The sequence below is a fragment of the Chlorocebus sabaeus genome, chromosome X (assembly GCF_047675955.1).
Source record: "Chlorocebus sabaeus isolate Y175 chromosome X, mChlSab1.0.hap1, whole genome shotgun sequence".
NCBI lineage: Eukaryota > Metazoa > Chordata > Mammalia > Primates > Cercopithecidae > Chlorocebus > Chlorocebus sabaeus.
The window spans coordinates 123,166,810-123,180,112 of record NC_132933.1 but is presented as its reverse complement, the minus strand read 5'-3'; the positions used below and the strand labels follow the sequence as shown (position 1 = coordinate 123,180,112).

The window sequence follows — 13,303 nt, the reverse complement described above, 5'->3', positions numbered from 1 at the left end:
TTTGCGAATGTTGAACCAGCCTTGCATCCCAGGGATGAAGCCCACTTGATCATGGTGGATAAGCTTTTTTATATGCTGCTGGATTCAGTTTGCCAGTATTTTACTGAGGATTTTTGCATTGATGTTCATCAGAGATACTGGTCTAAAATTCTCTTTTTTTGTGTGTTGTGTCTCTGCAAGGCTTTGATATCAAGATGATGTTGGCCTCATAAAATGAGTTAGGGAGGATTCCCTCTTTTTCTATTGATTGGAATAATTTCAGAAGGAATGGTACCAGCTCCTCCTTGTACCTCCGGTAGAATTCAGCTGTGAATCCGTCTGATCCTGGACTTTTTTTGGTTGGTAGGCTTTTAATTATTGCCTCAATTTCAGAGCCTGCTATTGGTCTATTCAGGGATTCAACTTCTTCCTGGTTTAGTCTTGGGAGAGTGTATGTGTCCAGGAAATTATCCATTTCTTCTAGGTTTTCTAGTTTATTTGCATAGAGGTGTTTATAGTATTCTCTGATGGTAGTTTGTATTTCTGTGGGGTCGGTGGTGATATCCCCTTTATCATTTTTTATTGCATCTATTTGATTCTTCTCTCTTTTCTTCTTTATTAGTCTTGCTAGCAGTCTATCAATTTTGTTGATCTTTTCAAAAAACCAGCTCCTGGATTCATTGATTTTTTGGATGTTTTTTTGTGTCTCTATCTCCTTCAGTTCTGCTCTGATCTTAGTTATTTCTTGCCTTCTGCTAGCTTTTGAATGTGTTTGCTCTTGCTTCTCTAAATCTTTTAATTATGATGTTAAGGTGTCAATTTTAGATCTTTCCAGCTTTCTCTTGTGGTCATTTAGTGCTATAAATTTCCCTCTACACACTGCTTTAAATGTGTCCCAGAGATTCTGGTATGTTGTACGTTTGTTGTCATTGGTTTCAAAGAACATCTTTATTTCTGCCTTCATTTCGTTATGTACCCAGTAGTCATTCAGGAGCAGGTTGTTCAGTTTCCATGTAGTTGAGCGGTTTTGAGTGAGTTTCTTAGTCCTGAGTCTTAGTTTGATTGCACTGTGGTCTGAGAGACAGTTTATTATAATTTCTGTTCTTGTACATTTGCTGAGGAGTGCTTTACTTCCAACTATGTGGTCAATTTTGGAAAAAGTGCAACGTGGTGCTGAGAAGAATGTATATTCTGTTGATTTGGGGTGGAGAGTTCTGTAGATGTCTATTAGGTCTGCTTGGTGCAGAGTTGAGTTGAATTCCTGGATATCCTTGTTAACTTTCTGTCTCGTTGATCTGTCTAATGTTGACAGTGGGGTGTTGAAGTCTCCCATTATTATTGTATGGGAGTCTAAGTCTCTTTGTAAGTCTCTAAGGACTTGCTTTATGAATCTGGGTGTTCCTGTATTGGGTGCATATATATTTAGGATAATCAGCTCTTCCTGATGAATTGATCCCTTTACCATTATGTAATGGCCTTCTTTGTCTCTTTTGATCTTTGATGGTTTAAAGTCTGTTTTATCAGAGACTAGTATTGCAACCCCTGCTTTTTTTTTTGTTCTGCATTTGCTTGGTAGATCTTCCTCCATCCCTTTATTTTGATTCTGTGTGTATCTCTGCATGCGAGATGGGTCTCCTGAATACAGCAAACTGATGGGTCTTGACTCTTTATCCAATTTGCCAGTCTGTGCCTTTTAATTGGACCATTTAGTCCATTTACATTTAAGGTTAATATTGTTATGTGTGAACTTGATCCTGTCATTGTGATATTAGCTGGTTATTTTGCTCGTTAGTTGATGCAGTTTCTTCCTAGCATCAATGGTCTTTACATTCTGGCGTGTTTTTGCAATGGCTGGTACTGGTTGTTCCTTTCCATGTTTAGTTCTTCCTTCAGGGTCTCTTGTAAGGCAGGTCTGGTGGTGGCAAAATCTCTAAGCATTTGCTTGTCTGTAAAGAATTTTATTTCTCCTTCCCTGATGAAACTTAGTTTGGCTGGATATGAAATTCTGGGTTGAAAATTGTTTTATTTAAGAATGTTGAATATTGGCCCCCACTCTCTTCTAGCTTTTAGAGTTTCTGCCAAGAGATCTGCTGTTAGTCTGATGGGTTTCCCTTTGTGGGTAACCTGACCTTTCTCTCTGGCTGCCCTTGACATTTTTTCCTTCATTTCAACTTTGGCGAATCTGACAATTACGTGTCTTGGAGTTGCTCTTCTCGAGGAGTATCTTTGTGGCGTTCTTTATATTTGCTGAATTTGAATGTTGGCCTGCCTTACTAGGTTGTGGAAGTTCTCCGGGATGATATCCTGAAGAGTGTTTTCCAACTTGGTTCCATTTTCCCCCTCACTTTCAGACACACCAATCAGACGCAGATTTGGTCTTTTCGCATAATCCCATATTTCTTGGAGGCTTTGTTCATTTCTTTTTCCTTTTTTTTCTCTAGACTTCTCTTCTCGCTTCATTTCATTCATTTGATCTTCAATCATTGATACTCTTTCTTCTAGTTGATCAAGTCGGTTACTGAACCTTGTGCATTTGTCATGTATTTCTCGTGTCATGGTTTTTATCTCTGTCAATTCGTTTATGGCCTTCTCTGCATTGATTATTCTAGTTATCCATTCTTCCATTCTTTTTTCAAGATTTTTAGTTTCTTTCCACTGGATACGTAGTTCCTCCTTTAGCTCTGAGAAGTTTGATCGACTGAAGCCTTCTTCTCTCAACTCATCAAAGTCATTCTCCGTCAAACTTTGATCCATTGCTGGCGATGAGCTGCGTTCCTTTGGAGGGGGAGATGCGCTCTGAGTTTTTGAATTTTTTGAATTTCCAGCTTTTCTGCCCCACTTTTCCCCCATCTTTGTGGTTTTATCTGCCTTCGGTCTTTGATGCTGATGGGGTTTTGGTGTTTTCCTTCTAACAGTCAGGACCCTTAGCTGTAGGTCTGTTGAAGATTGCTTGAAGTCCACTCCAGACCCTGTTTGCCTGGGTATCAGCAGCGGAGGCTGCAGAAGATAGAATATTGCTGTACAGCGAGTGCTGCTGTCTGATTCTTGCTCTGGAAGCTTCGTCTCAGGGGTGTACCCCGCCGTATGAGGTGTGGGGTGTTGGTCTGCACCTAGTGGGGGATGTCCCCCAGTTAGGCTCCTCAGCGGTCAAGGGCCCACTTGAGCAGGCAGACTGTCTGTTCTCAGATCTCAGCCTCCTTGCTGGGAGATCCACTGCTCTCTTCAAAGCTGTCAGACAGGGTCATTAACATCTGCAGAGGTTTCTGCTGCCTTTTTTTTTTTTTTTTTTTTTTTTTTTTTTTTTGCTATGCCCTGTCCCCAGTGGTGGAGTCTACAGAGACAGGCAGGCCTCCTTGAGCTGTGGTGGGCTCCACCCAGTTTGAGCTTCCTGGAGGCTTTGTTTACCTACTTAAGTCTCAGCAATGGCAGGCGCCCCTCCCCCAGCCTCGCTGCTGCCTTGCAGTTAGATCTCAGACTGCTGTGCTAGCAATGAGAGAGGTTCCGTGGGCATGGGACCTTCCCTGTCAGGTGTGGGATATAATCTCCTGGTGTGCCGTTTGATAAGACCCTTGGTAAAATGCAGTATTAGGGTGGGAGTTACCTGATTTTCCAGGTGTTATGTGTCTCAGTTTCTAAAGGGATTCCCTTCGCCCTTGAGCTTCCCAGGTGAGGTGATGCCTCGCCCTGCTTCAGCTCTGGCTGGTCGGGCTGCACCAGCTGACCAACACTGATTGTCTGGCACTCCCCAGGGAGATGAACCCAGTACCTCAGTTGAAAATGCAGAAATCACCTGTCTTCTGTGTCGCTCGTGCTGGGAGCTGGAGGCTGGAGCTGTTCCTATTCGGCCATCTTGCTCGCACCCCTTGGGATGATATTTTCAAAGCGATTAAGGAAAAACATGCCAAACAAAAATACCATACCAAGAAAAACTGTCCTTCAGAAATGAAGGAGAGATAAAGACTTCCCAAACAAACAAAAGTCAAGGGAATTCTTCACCACCAGACATGTCTTACAAGAAATGCTAAAGGAACTTCAATAATAATAAAAAATTTTAAAAAATTAAAAAAAAACAAGTAAAAAAAGAAGAAATAAATCAGAGTAAATAATTCAGGAATAACAAATTATGGTAAATAAACTGTTTTCTTGAAAAAAAAAAAAAGAATGCTTGTGGGTAACACGAAAGCATTTGAAAGTATAAAACTCACTGGTAAAAGTAAGTACAAAGTCAAATTAAGAATACTTTAGGCCAAGTGTGGTGGCTCACACCTGTAATCCCACAACTTTGGGTGGTCAATGTGGGTGGATCACCTGAGGTCAGGAGTTCAAGACCAGCCTGGCCAACATGGCAAAACCCCATCTCTACTAAAAATACAAAAAGTAGCTGGGTGTGGTGGCACACGACTATAATCCCAGCTACTCAGGAGACTGAGGCAGGAGAATTGCTTGAACCTGGGAGACAGAGGTTGCAGTGAGCGAGATCGCGCCACTGCACTCCAGCCTGGCGACACAGCGAGACTCCGCCTCAAAAAAAAAAAAAAAAGAATATTCTAATACAGTAATGGTGGTGTGTAAATTCCTTATATCTTTAGTAAGAAGGTTAAAAGATAAAACTATTAAAAATAATAACTACACTAAGTTATTATGGTACCTGTAATATAAAAAGATTTAAATTGTGACATCAAAAATTTAAAATATGAATGTGTGTGGAGTTAAAGTGAACAATTTTTTTGTGTGTGGTCAGAGTTAAATTGTTATCATTTTAAAATAACTTATAAGATGTGTTTGTAAGCCTCATGGTAACCACAAAGCAAAAAACTTATAATAGATACACTAACTGTACAAAGCAAGGAATCAAACCACAGTACTAGGGCAAATCACTTAACCACAAAGGTAGACAGTGACAGAGAAAGAAATTTTAAAAGCGTTTACAAAACAACTCAAAAATAGTGACTATAATGGCAGTAGTAAATCCTTACCTATCAATAAGTAATGTGAATTAAATTGATTAAATTATCCAGTCAAAACATATAGAGTGGCTGAATGGATTAAAAAACAAGACTCTTCTATATGGTACCTATAAAAAATTCACTTTACTGGTAAGGACACACAGAGACTGAAAGTGAAAGTATGAGAAATATATTGTATGTAAATAGAAATAAAAAACAATAGGAGTAGCTATACTTAAATCAGGTAAAATAGACTTTAAGTCTAAAGCTATGAAAAGAGACAAAGTCATTATATAATGATAAAGGGGCCAATTCAGCAAGAGGATGTAGCGATTATAGATATATATGTACATCACATTGGAGCACCTAAATATACAAAGAAAATAGTAATAGGTCTGAAAGAGAGAAAGACTGCAATACAGTAACAGTAGGGACATTTAACAACCCACTTTCAGCAATGGAAAGATTTTCCAGACAGAAATAACATTGGATTGAAACTGTAGTCTAGACCAAGTGGACCTAACAGACATATACAGAACATTCCATCCAACAGATGCAGAATACAGATCCTTCTCAACTGCCCTTGGAGCATGATTCAGGATAGATTACATGTGAGACCACGAAACAGGTATTATCAAACTTTAGAAGACTGAAGTAATACCAAGTATCTTTTCAGACCATGATTGTACAAAACTAGGAATAAATAAAAGGACGAACTTTGGATAATTCACAAATGCATGAAAATTAAACAGCATGCCCCTGAATATGCAATTGATCAATAAAGAAGTTAAAATGAAAATTTAAATTTTTTAAAACAAATAAAAATGGAAATACAACATACCAAAAAACTATGAAATATAGCAAAAGGAGTTCTAAGAGGAAAGTTTATAACAATAAATGCCTGTATCAAAAAAGAGAAAAATCTCAAATTGCCTAAGGTTGCACTGCAAGGAACTAGAAAAACAAGTAGAAACTCAACCCAAAATTAGTAGAAGGAAGGGAATAATAAAGATCAGAGCAGAAAAAGGGTAAAATGGAGATTAGAAAAACAATACGAGAGATGAATGAAGCAAAGATTTTTTGAAGACAAAATCAACAAACCTTTCTAAGAAGAGAGAATATTCAAATAAATAAAATCAGAGATGAAGAAGAGAATATTCAAATAAAATCAGAGATGAAGAAAGACATTACATCTTAGAATGAAGAAATGCAAAGAATCATAAGAGAATATTATGAATAATTATATGCCTACAAATTAGATAATCTAGAAGAAATGAATACATTCCTGGACAAATACAACTTACCAACATTGAATTATGAAGAAATAGAAAACCTGAGCAGACCAATAACAAGAAAATTGAATCAGTAATAGAAAATCTCCCATCAAACAAAAGCCCAGGCTTTACTTCTGAATTCTACCAAATGTTTAAGGAAGTAATACCAATTCTTCTCAAGCTATTCCAAAAAATTGAAGAGGAGAGAATACCTCCTAAATCATTCTATGAGGCCAGCATTACTCTGATACCAAAAACAGATAAAGACACAACAACAACAGAAAACTATAGGCCAATTTCCTTATGATTACACATGCAAAAATTCTCAACAAAATATAAGAAAACCAAATTCAACAACACATAAAAATATTATTTACATTATCAATTGGAATTCATCCCATCGATACAAGGATAGTTCCCATACACAAATCAATAAATATGATACATCACATTAACAGAAGGAAGGATAAAAACCACATAATCATTTCAATAGTTGCAGATAAAGCATTTAATAAAATTCAATATCCTTTCAAGATAAAAACTCTCAACAATTTAGGTATAGAAATTAAGTATAGAAACAATGCACCTCATGACCATGAAGACCATATCTGACAAACCTACAGCTAACATCATGCTGAATGGGGAAAAATTATAAGCTTTTCCTCAGAGATCTGGAACCAGATATGGATTTTCACTTTCACTACTTCTATTCAACAAAGTACTAGAAATCCTAGCCAAAGCAATTATGCAAGGGAAAGAAATAAAGGGTATCCAAATGGAAAAGGAAGATACTAAACTTTTCATGCTTGGAGAGACCTGATCTTATATATATATAGAAAACCCTGAAGATTCCACCAAAAAACTTTAGTACTAATAAACAAGTTCAGTAAAGTGGCAGGACATAAAATCAGCATACAATAATTCATAGCATTTATATACACTAACAGCAAACTATCTGAAAAAGAAATATTATTTTAAAATCTTTATTTCTAGTAGCTACAAAAATGTAAAATATGTATGAATACATTTAACCGAGAAGGAAAACCATCTCTACACTGAAAACTGTAGCCTTTTTACATTTTACAAAATCTTGATGAAATAAACTGAAGAAGACACAGATAAATGAAAAATTTTTGTATTCACGAACTGGAAGAATAAATGCTGTTACAATGTCCGTACTACTCAAAGTGATCTAGAGTCAATGCAATCTCTATCAAAATACCAATGAGAGTTTCCACAGAAATAGAAAAAAGATTCCAATAGGTTTTATAAACTGCAAAAGACACAAAATAGCCAATGCAATCTTGAGCTAAAAGAACAAAGCTGGAGGCATCACACTACCTGACTTCAAAATGTACTATGATGCAATAGTAACCAAAATAGCATGATACTGGCATGAAAACATAGACCAATGAAGCGGAATGAAGAGCCCAGAAATAAATCTACACATTTACACCTAACTCATTTTTTTTTTCCCCCAAAAACTGCCAAGAATACACAATGGGGTAAACAGTCTTTTCAATAAATGGTTTTGGGAAAACTGGATAGCCACATGCAGAAAAATGAAATTAGACTATTGTATCTCACTCTATACAAAAATCAATTCAAATTGGATTAAAAACAAAGGTAAGACCCACAAGTGTAAAGCTATTAGAAGGGAACATAGGGGGAAAAGCTCCGTGACATTGTTTTGGGCAATGATTTTTTGGATGTGACTTCAAAAACAGAGGCAACAAGAGCAAAGAAAAGGACAAATGGGATTTTATCAAACTAAGAAGCTTCTGCACAGCAAAAGAAAAAATCAATAGAATAAAAACAACCTATAGAATGAAAATATTTGCAAACTATACATCTGATAAGGGATTAATATACAAAATATATAAGGAATTCAAACAATTCAATAGAAAAAAGCCAAATAACCCAATTTAAAATGGGCAGTAGACCTGTATAGATGTTTCTCAAAAGAAGACATACAAATAGCCAACAGGTACATCAAAAAATGTTCAACATCACTAATCATCAGGGAAGTGCAAATCACAGCCACAGTGAGCTATCACCTCACTCCTATTAGAATGACTATTGTCAAAAAAACAAAACAAAACAAAACAAAAAGATAAGTTTTGGCTAGATTGTTGAAAAAAGGAAACCCTTGTGCACTATCGGTGAGAATGTGAATTAGTGCAGCCATTATGGAGACAGTATGGAGGTTCTTAAACAAATTAAAAATAGAGCTGTAACATGATCAGTAATTCCACTCCTGGGTATATATCCAAAGAAAACGAAATGAGTATGTCAGAGACATATGTACTTCTATGTATATTGCAGCATTATTCACCATAACCAAGGTGTGGAATCAACCTAAGCATCCATCAATGGATAAATGGATAAATAAAATGTATATAGATACACAATGGAATACTATTTAGCCATAAAAATAAGAAATCTTGTCATTTGCAACAACATAGATGAATCCGGAAGGCATAAGGTTAAGTGAAAGATCCCAGGCACAATATGACAAATACTACATGATCACATTGATGTATGGAATCTAAAAAACTCATCTCAAAAAAGTAGAATGTTGAGTGATGGATACCAGAGGCTGGAGTGGTTGGGATGGGAATGTTGGGGAAATGTTAATCAAAGGATATCTAATTATAGTTAGATAGAAGGAATAATTTCAAGTGATCTATTGTGCAGCATGATGACTGTCATTGATGACAGTATATTGTATTCTTGACAAATGCAGAGACTGGATGTTAGGTGCTTTCACCACAAAAATGACAACTATGTGAGGTAATGCACTTGTTGATTAGTTAGATTTAACCATTCCACAATGCATATATACTTCAGAATGTCATATTGTACATGATAGATACATACAATGTTATCTGTTCATATAATTTGAAAAAGAATGAGAAAAGATACTTTTCAAAGAATATTAATAGTCATTTTTCTGATTTCCTGTAGTGTATTTTCAAGATGAATAAGTTTTCTAAAGTAACAGAAGCATATCTCATTAGCTATCAAAAATTATTTTTAATGGCAGTTTTTAATGTAAATCTTCAGGAAAAAGCACACAATTACTGCCTTTTAAAATAGAATGCATGAAATACAATTAAATCTTTCCTTGACTAGTCATCTCAAAAATTTTTTTTGGAATATCTTCTGTTTTACCTGTTACAAAAAGCACTAAAATCCAGGGAAATAAAAGTTTAAAAATTTATTCTTAGTGAGTTTACAATGTCAATAGAAAGTTAAATGTGTAGAAGGGAAAGTTACAATCTGGCGTCTTAAAGGCTGGACAGAGGTAAACAGATTGTGTTTAAGAGTCCCAGAATTAGTCAGTAAAGTTTAGCCTAAAAGTTGACATCTGTGATAGTTATCGAAAGATGGGTTAGGATTTAAGGAGGAGGGATACAGCATTCTAGAAGAAAAGGAGGGGCATTCCAAATGATTCCAAGAAAGTGGTAAATTGGGGAAATGGTAAAATGTTCAGTGTGCTTGATCAGTAGCAGCTTGAGAATAGTTCCAGACTTTACAGGAGCATGAAAAAAATTCACTTTGGATCCCATTGCTTTCTTGCTTACAAACCGTTGTTTTGCCATCAGTTACTGAGTAAAAGTCTTAGCTTGTTAAAATGTAAAAAATGTGAGCAAGCCCAGCCAAAATGAGCAAACCCACATGCTTGACCTGCAGTTAACCACAGATGCATGAGGGAGTAAAACAAAGAACATTCACGTCTGGCCCAGATCAGTTATCTTGGAGAACCATGACCAATAATAAATGACCATTATTTTAAGCTACTAAGATTGGGGATATTTTATAACTCAGTAGTATTTCAATGATGAGTTGTATTAGTGCTTTTCTATTCTTCTGTCCTAAAGTAAAAATGTCTTTACTACTTATCACTTTCAGAGAAATGTGAAGATGTAATAGAAACAAATTTTGCTAGGCAGATAGAACTATGGTATTGCTGTGAGCTGGCATAGATGCAATTCCATGTAATTCCATTTCTTGTTATAAACTTGGCTCTAAATGTACAATGTATGCTTCAATATATGGACACATGTAGATGTAGAAACTGTGTATATGTATGCACTATTTATACCACGCAAAAATTTACCAAGGTCTTCATATCCATAGCAGTTATATTTTTTTAAATAACTCTTTAGTATAGACAATTTTAGCTATAAATATTCACAAACAGAGAGAGAATAACATAATGAAACCCTGTGTACTTATCACCAAACTTTAGTAATTTCTAACATTTTGCATGTGGTGTTGTTTGTAACAGTCTTTTGTTTTGTTTTATTTTTGTTTTTGTTTTCCTTTCTTTTGACAACATGAGTGGTGTTCAATGCTACTAAGAACAAATTTGCAGATTTTTCCTGCAATGCTTGAAATGATTAACTTCCATTTGTTGCCAAGTAACTGATAGCAAAAGTAATATAAGAATATTCACAGCATAATTAGATTTGAATAGCAAGTATTATTTAAAGGGTGCCTGATATTATTGCTCATAGGCGTGCTTTTCTTTCTTGTACTTCTTATTTTTGGTAATAATCATGTTTTTAATGACTTGTGATAGACTTGTTTTATGAAACAATAGAAAACCACCATAGGACCTCTTTAGTAAGCTTTTAGAGTGTTGAAACTACATGAAATCTTATTTGGTGGGAGATTATTATTTGCTAAATAATTGTTTGCATAAACTGACTCTTCCAACAGTGTTAGTTAAATGAATCATAACAATTAGTATAAACAGAGAAAAGTGATGATGAGCTAGGCAAGTAACTTATAGGTGTTCTATTTGTTGAACAAAAGAATGAATGGAAAATTAGGGCTCTTATTATTATTATCATTTTTGCTGTATCCAGGATAGAATAAATAAAATGTTTTCAGTCTGCCTTCACATACACTTCTTGGTAAGAAAGGAAGGATGAAAGGAAATGGTGGATTGAGGGAGGGTGAGAGGAAGGAAGGAAAAAAGAAAGGAAGTGAGAGAGGCTAATTATCTGGAGGTTTTTTTTAAAAAGCAGTAATGCCACCAAATTAAAGTAGCTTTTCAATTTAATGCACAATATTTATATTACTATTATATTGGCATTTCAGGGTTCCAAGTGTAAACAGGTTATCTTAGATGCACAGAATATCAAAAGAACCTGTGCTATCATCTCCCGATGCAGCCTAATCATTGACAGAGGTCAAGAAAGTTAAAGCAAGTGCTGAAGTTGAATATATTAATATACAAAAAATATAGTATTTGTATTAGTTTGTTCTCATGCTGCTAATAAAGACACACCCAAGACTGGGTAATTTATAAAGAAAAAGAGGTTTAATGGACTCACAGTTCTACATGACTGAGGAGGCCTCACAGTCATGGCAGAAGGCAAAGGAGAAGCAAAGTAACATCTTACATGGCAGCGGGCAAGAAAGCTTGTGTAGGGGAACTCCCGAACTCCCATTTATAAAACCATGAGATGTCATGAGACTTATTCACTATCACAGGAAAGACCCACCCCCATGATTCAGTTGCCTCCCACTGGGTCCCTCCTCCCACGACATGTGGGAATTATGGGAGCTACAATTCAACATGAGATTTGGTGAGGGACACAGCCAAACCGTATCAGTATCATTGCCCCTAATGTATATTGCCTTCAGACCACCAATGAAGTTTAATTCATCTTGAGAAATGCATTGTAGTAGTAGTAAAATTATTTGGTCAACTTTATGTTCCTATATTTTATGCAAATATGAAGTTATTTTTATAAGATTTGGGCTGTTTTAAAATGTCATTCTAAAGACATCTCTAAGATTTTATGTAATTACTACAAAAATTAAAAATTGTTTTATATTTATAAACCTTGAATTTCATTGTAGGCCATGCTTATTAAAATTCAGTGTCTTTTTGGTTACAGCATTAAAGAGGCTTCTAGAATGCTTGCCTTTTTTCAGTCCACTATCATAATGAGAGCCTCACTTTGATCCCTCACTCCCCTCCCATCCTTCCCCCAACTCCCCAGAGTCCATTATATCATTCTTATGTGTTTGTGTCCTCATATCTTAGCTCCCACTTATAAGTGAGAACATACAATGTTTGGTTTTCTATTACTGAGTTACTTCACTTAGAATAATGGTCTTCAACTCCATCCAGGGTGCTGTGAATGCCATTATTTCATTCCTTTTTATGGCTGAGTAGGTATTTCATTATATATATATTTATCCACCATATTTTCTTTATCTACTCATTGGTTGATAGATGTGTAGGCTGGTTCCATATTTTTGCAGTTGTGAATTGTGTCATAAGCTAAATGTTTTGAAATACATTGGAATTATTTCTGAAGTTCAGGAATGGCTTTGCTTTTCTACATTAAATGGTTTATTGAATATTTTTAGAGAAGAACCTCTTGATTTTCAGTTGTTTGGGTGGAGAGAAGAGATTGTGGTGGTAGTCATTCTTCATATGGGGATTTGGAAGACGAAAGAGTAGGTTACTCATTCTTTACACGAATTTTCATCAGTCCTTCTCATTTTGACCTTGCATCTTTCCCCCATACCCTATCATACCGGATCTTTCTGGTTACTAAGCCTGTACAAGGTTCTAAACCCTTCATGGCTTCCTTCATGGCTGTGGTCCACTCTATGACAGCCCAGGCTGCAGCTTCCACCACTATGTTTCAACAGCTCCGTGTTAACAATAGCTTTATGTCTACCAGAAAATTGAACTTTCCTGACCATTTCTGGTTTGAAATAGAGGTAATAAAACCACTTTTAGTATGTGGCTAGCATACGGCAGAATTTTTCAACCTCGGAATTATTGAGCAGTATTGACATCTAGGGCCAGATAATTCTTGCATACATCTTTCCTGTGCATTGTAAGATCTCTAGCAGCGTCCATGGTCAAGTAACACCCCCTACGAATTGTGACAATCTCAGTTGAGAACCACTGTCATAAAGCCATGCCAATGAGTAATCATGCAGGACTGTGTATCAAGAACAGAATACCAAGAAATGTAAATATCTTCTTCAGAAGCACGAGTATATATAAACCAACTCAGTATAATCTGGAAGGTCATTAAATTACATTATACTATACTTAGAAAT

The 13,303-nt window shown here is 35.9% G+C and overlaps 1 protein-coding gene across 3 annotated transcripts in view; it reads left to right on the top strand.

Moving 5' to 3' along the window:
• Positions 1–13,303, top strand: part of IL1RAPL1 (interleukin 1 receptor accessory protein like 1) — a 1,387,436-nt gene that overhangs the window by 1,072,747 nt on the left and 301,386 nt on the right. The gene's annotated exons all lie outside the window — the stretch shown is intronic.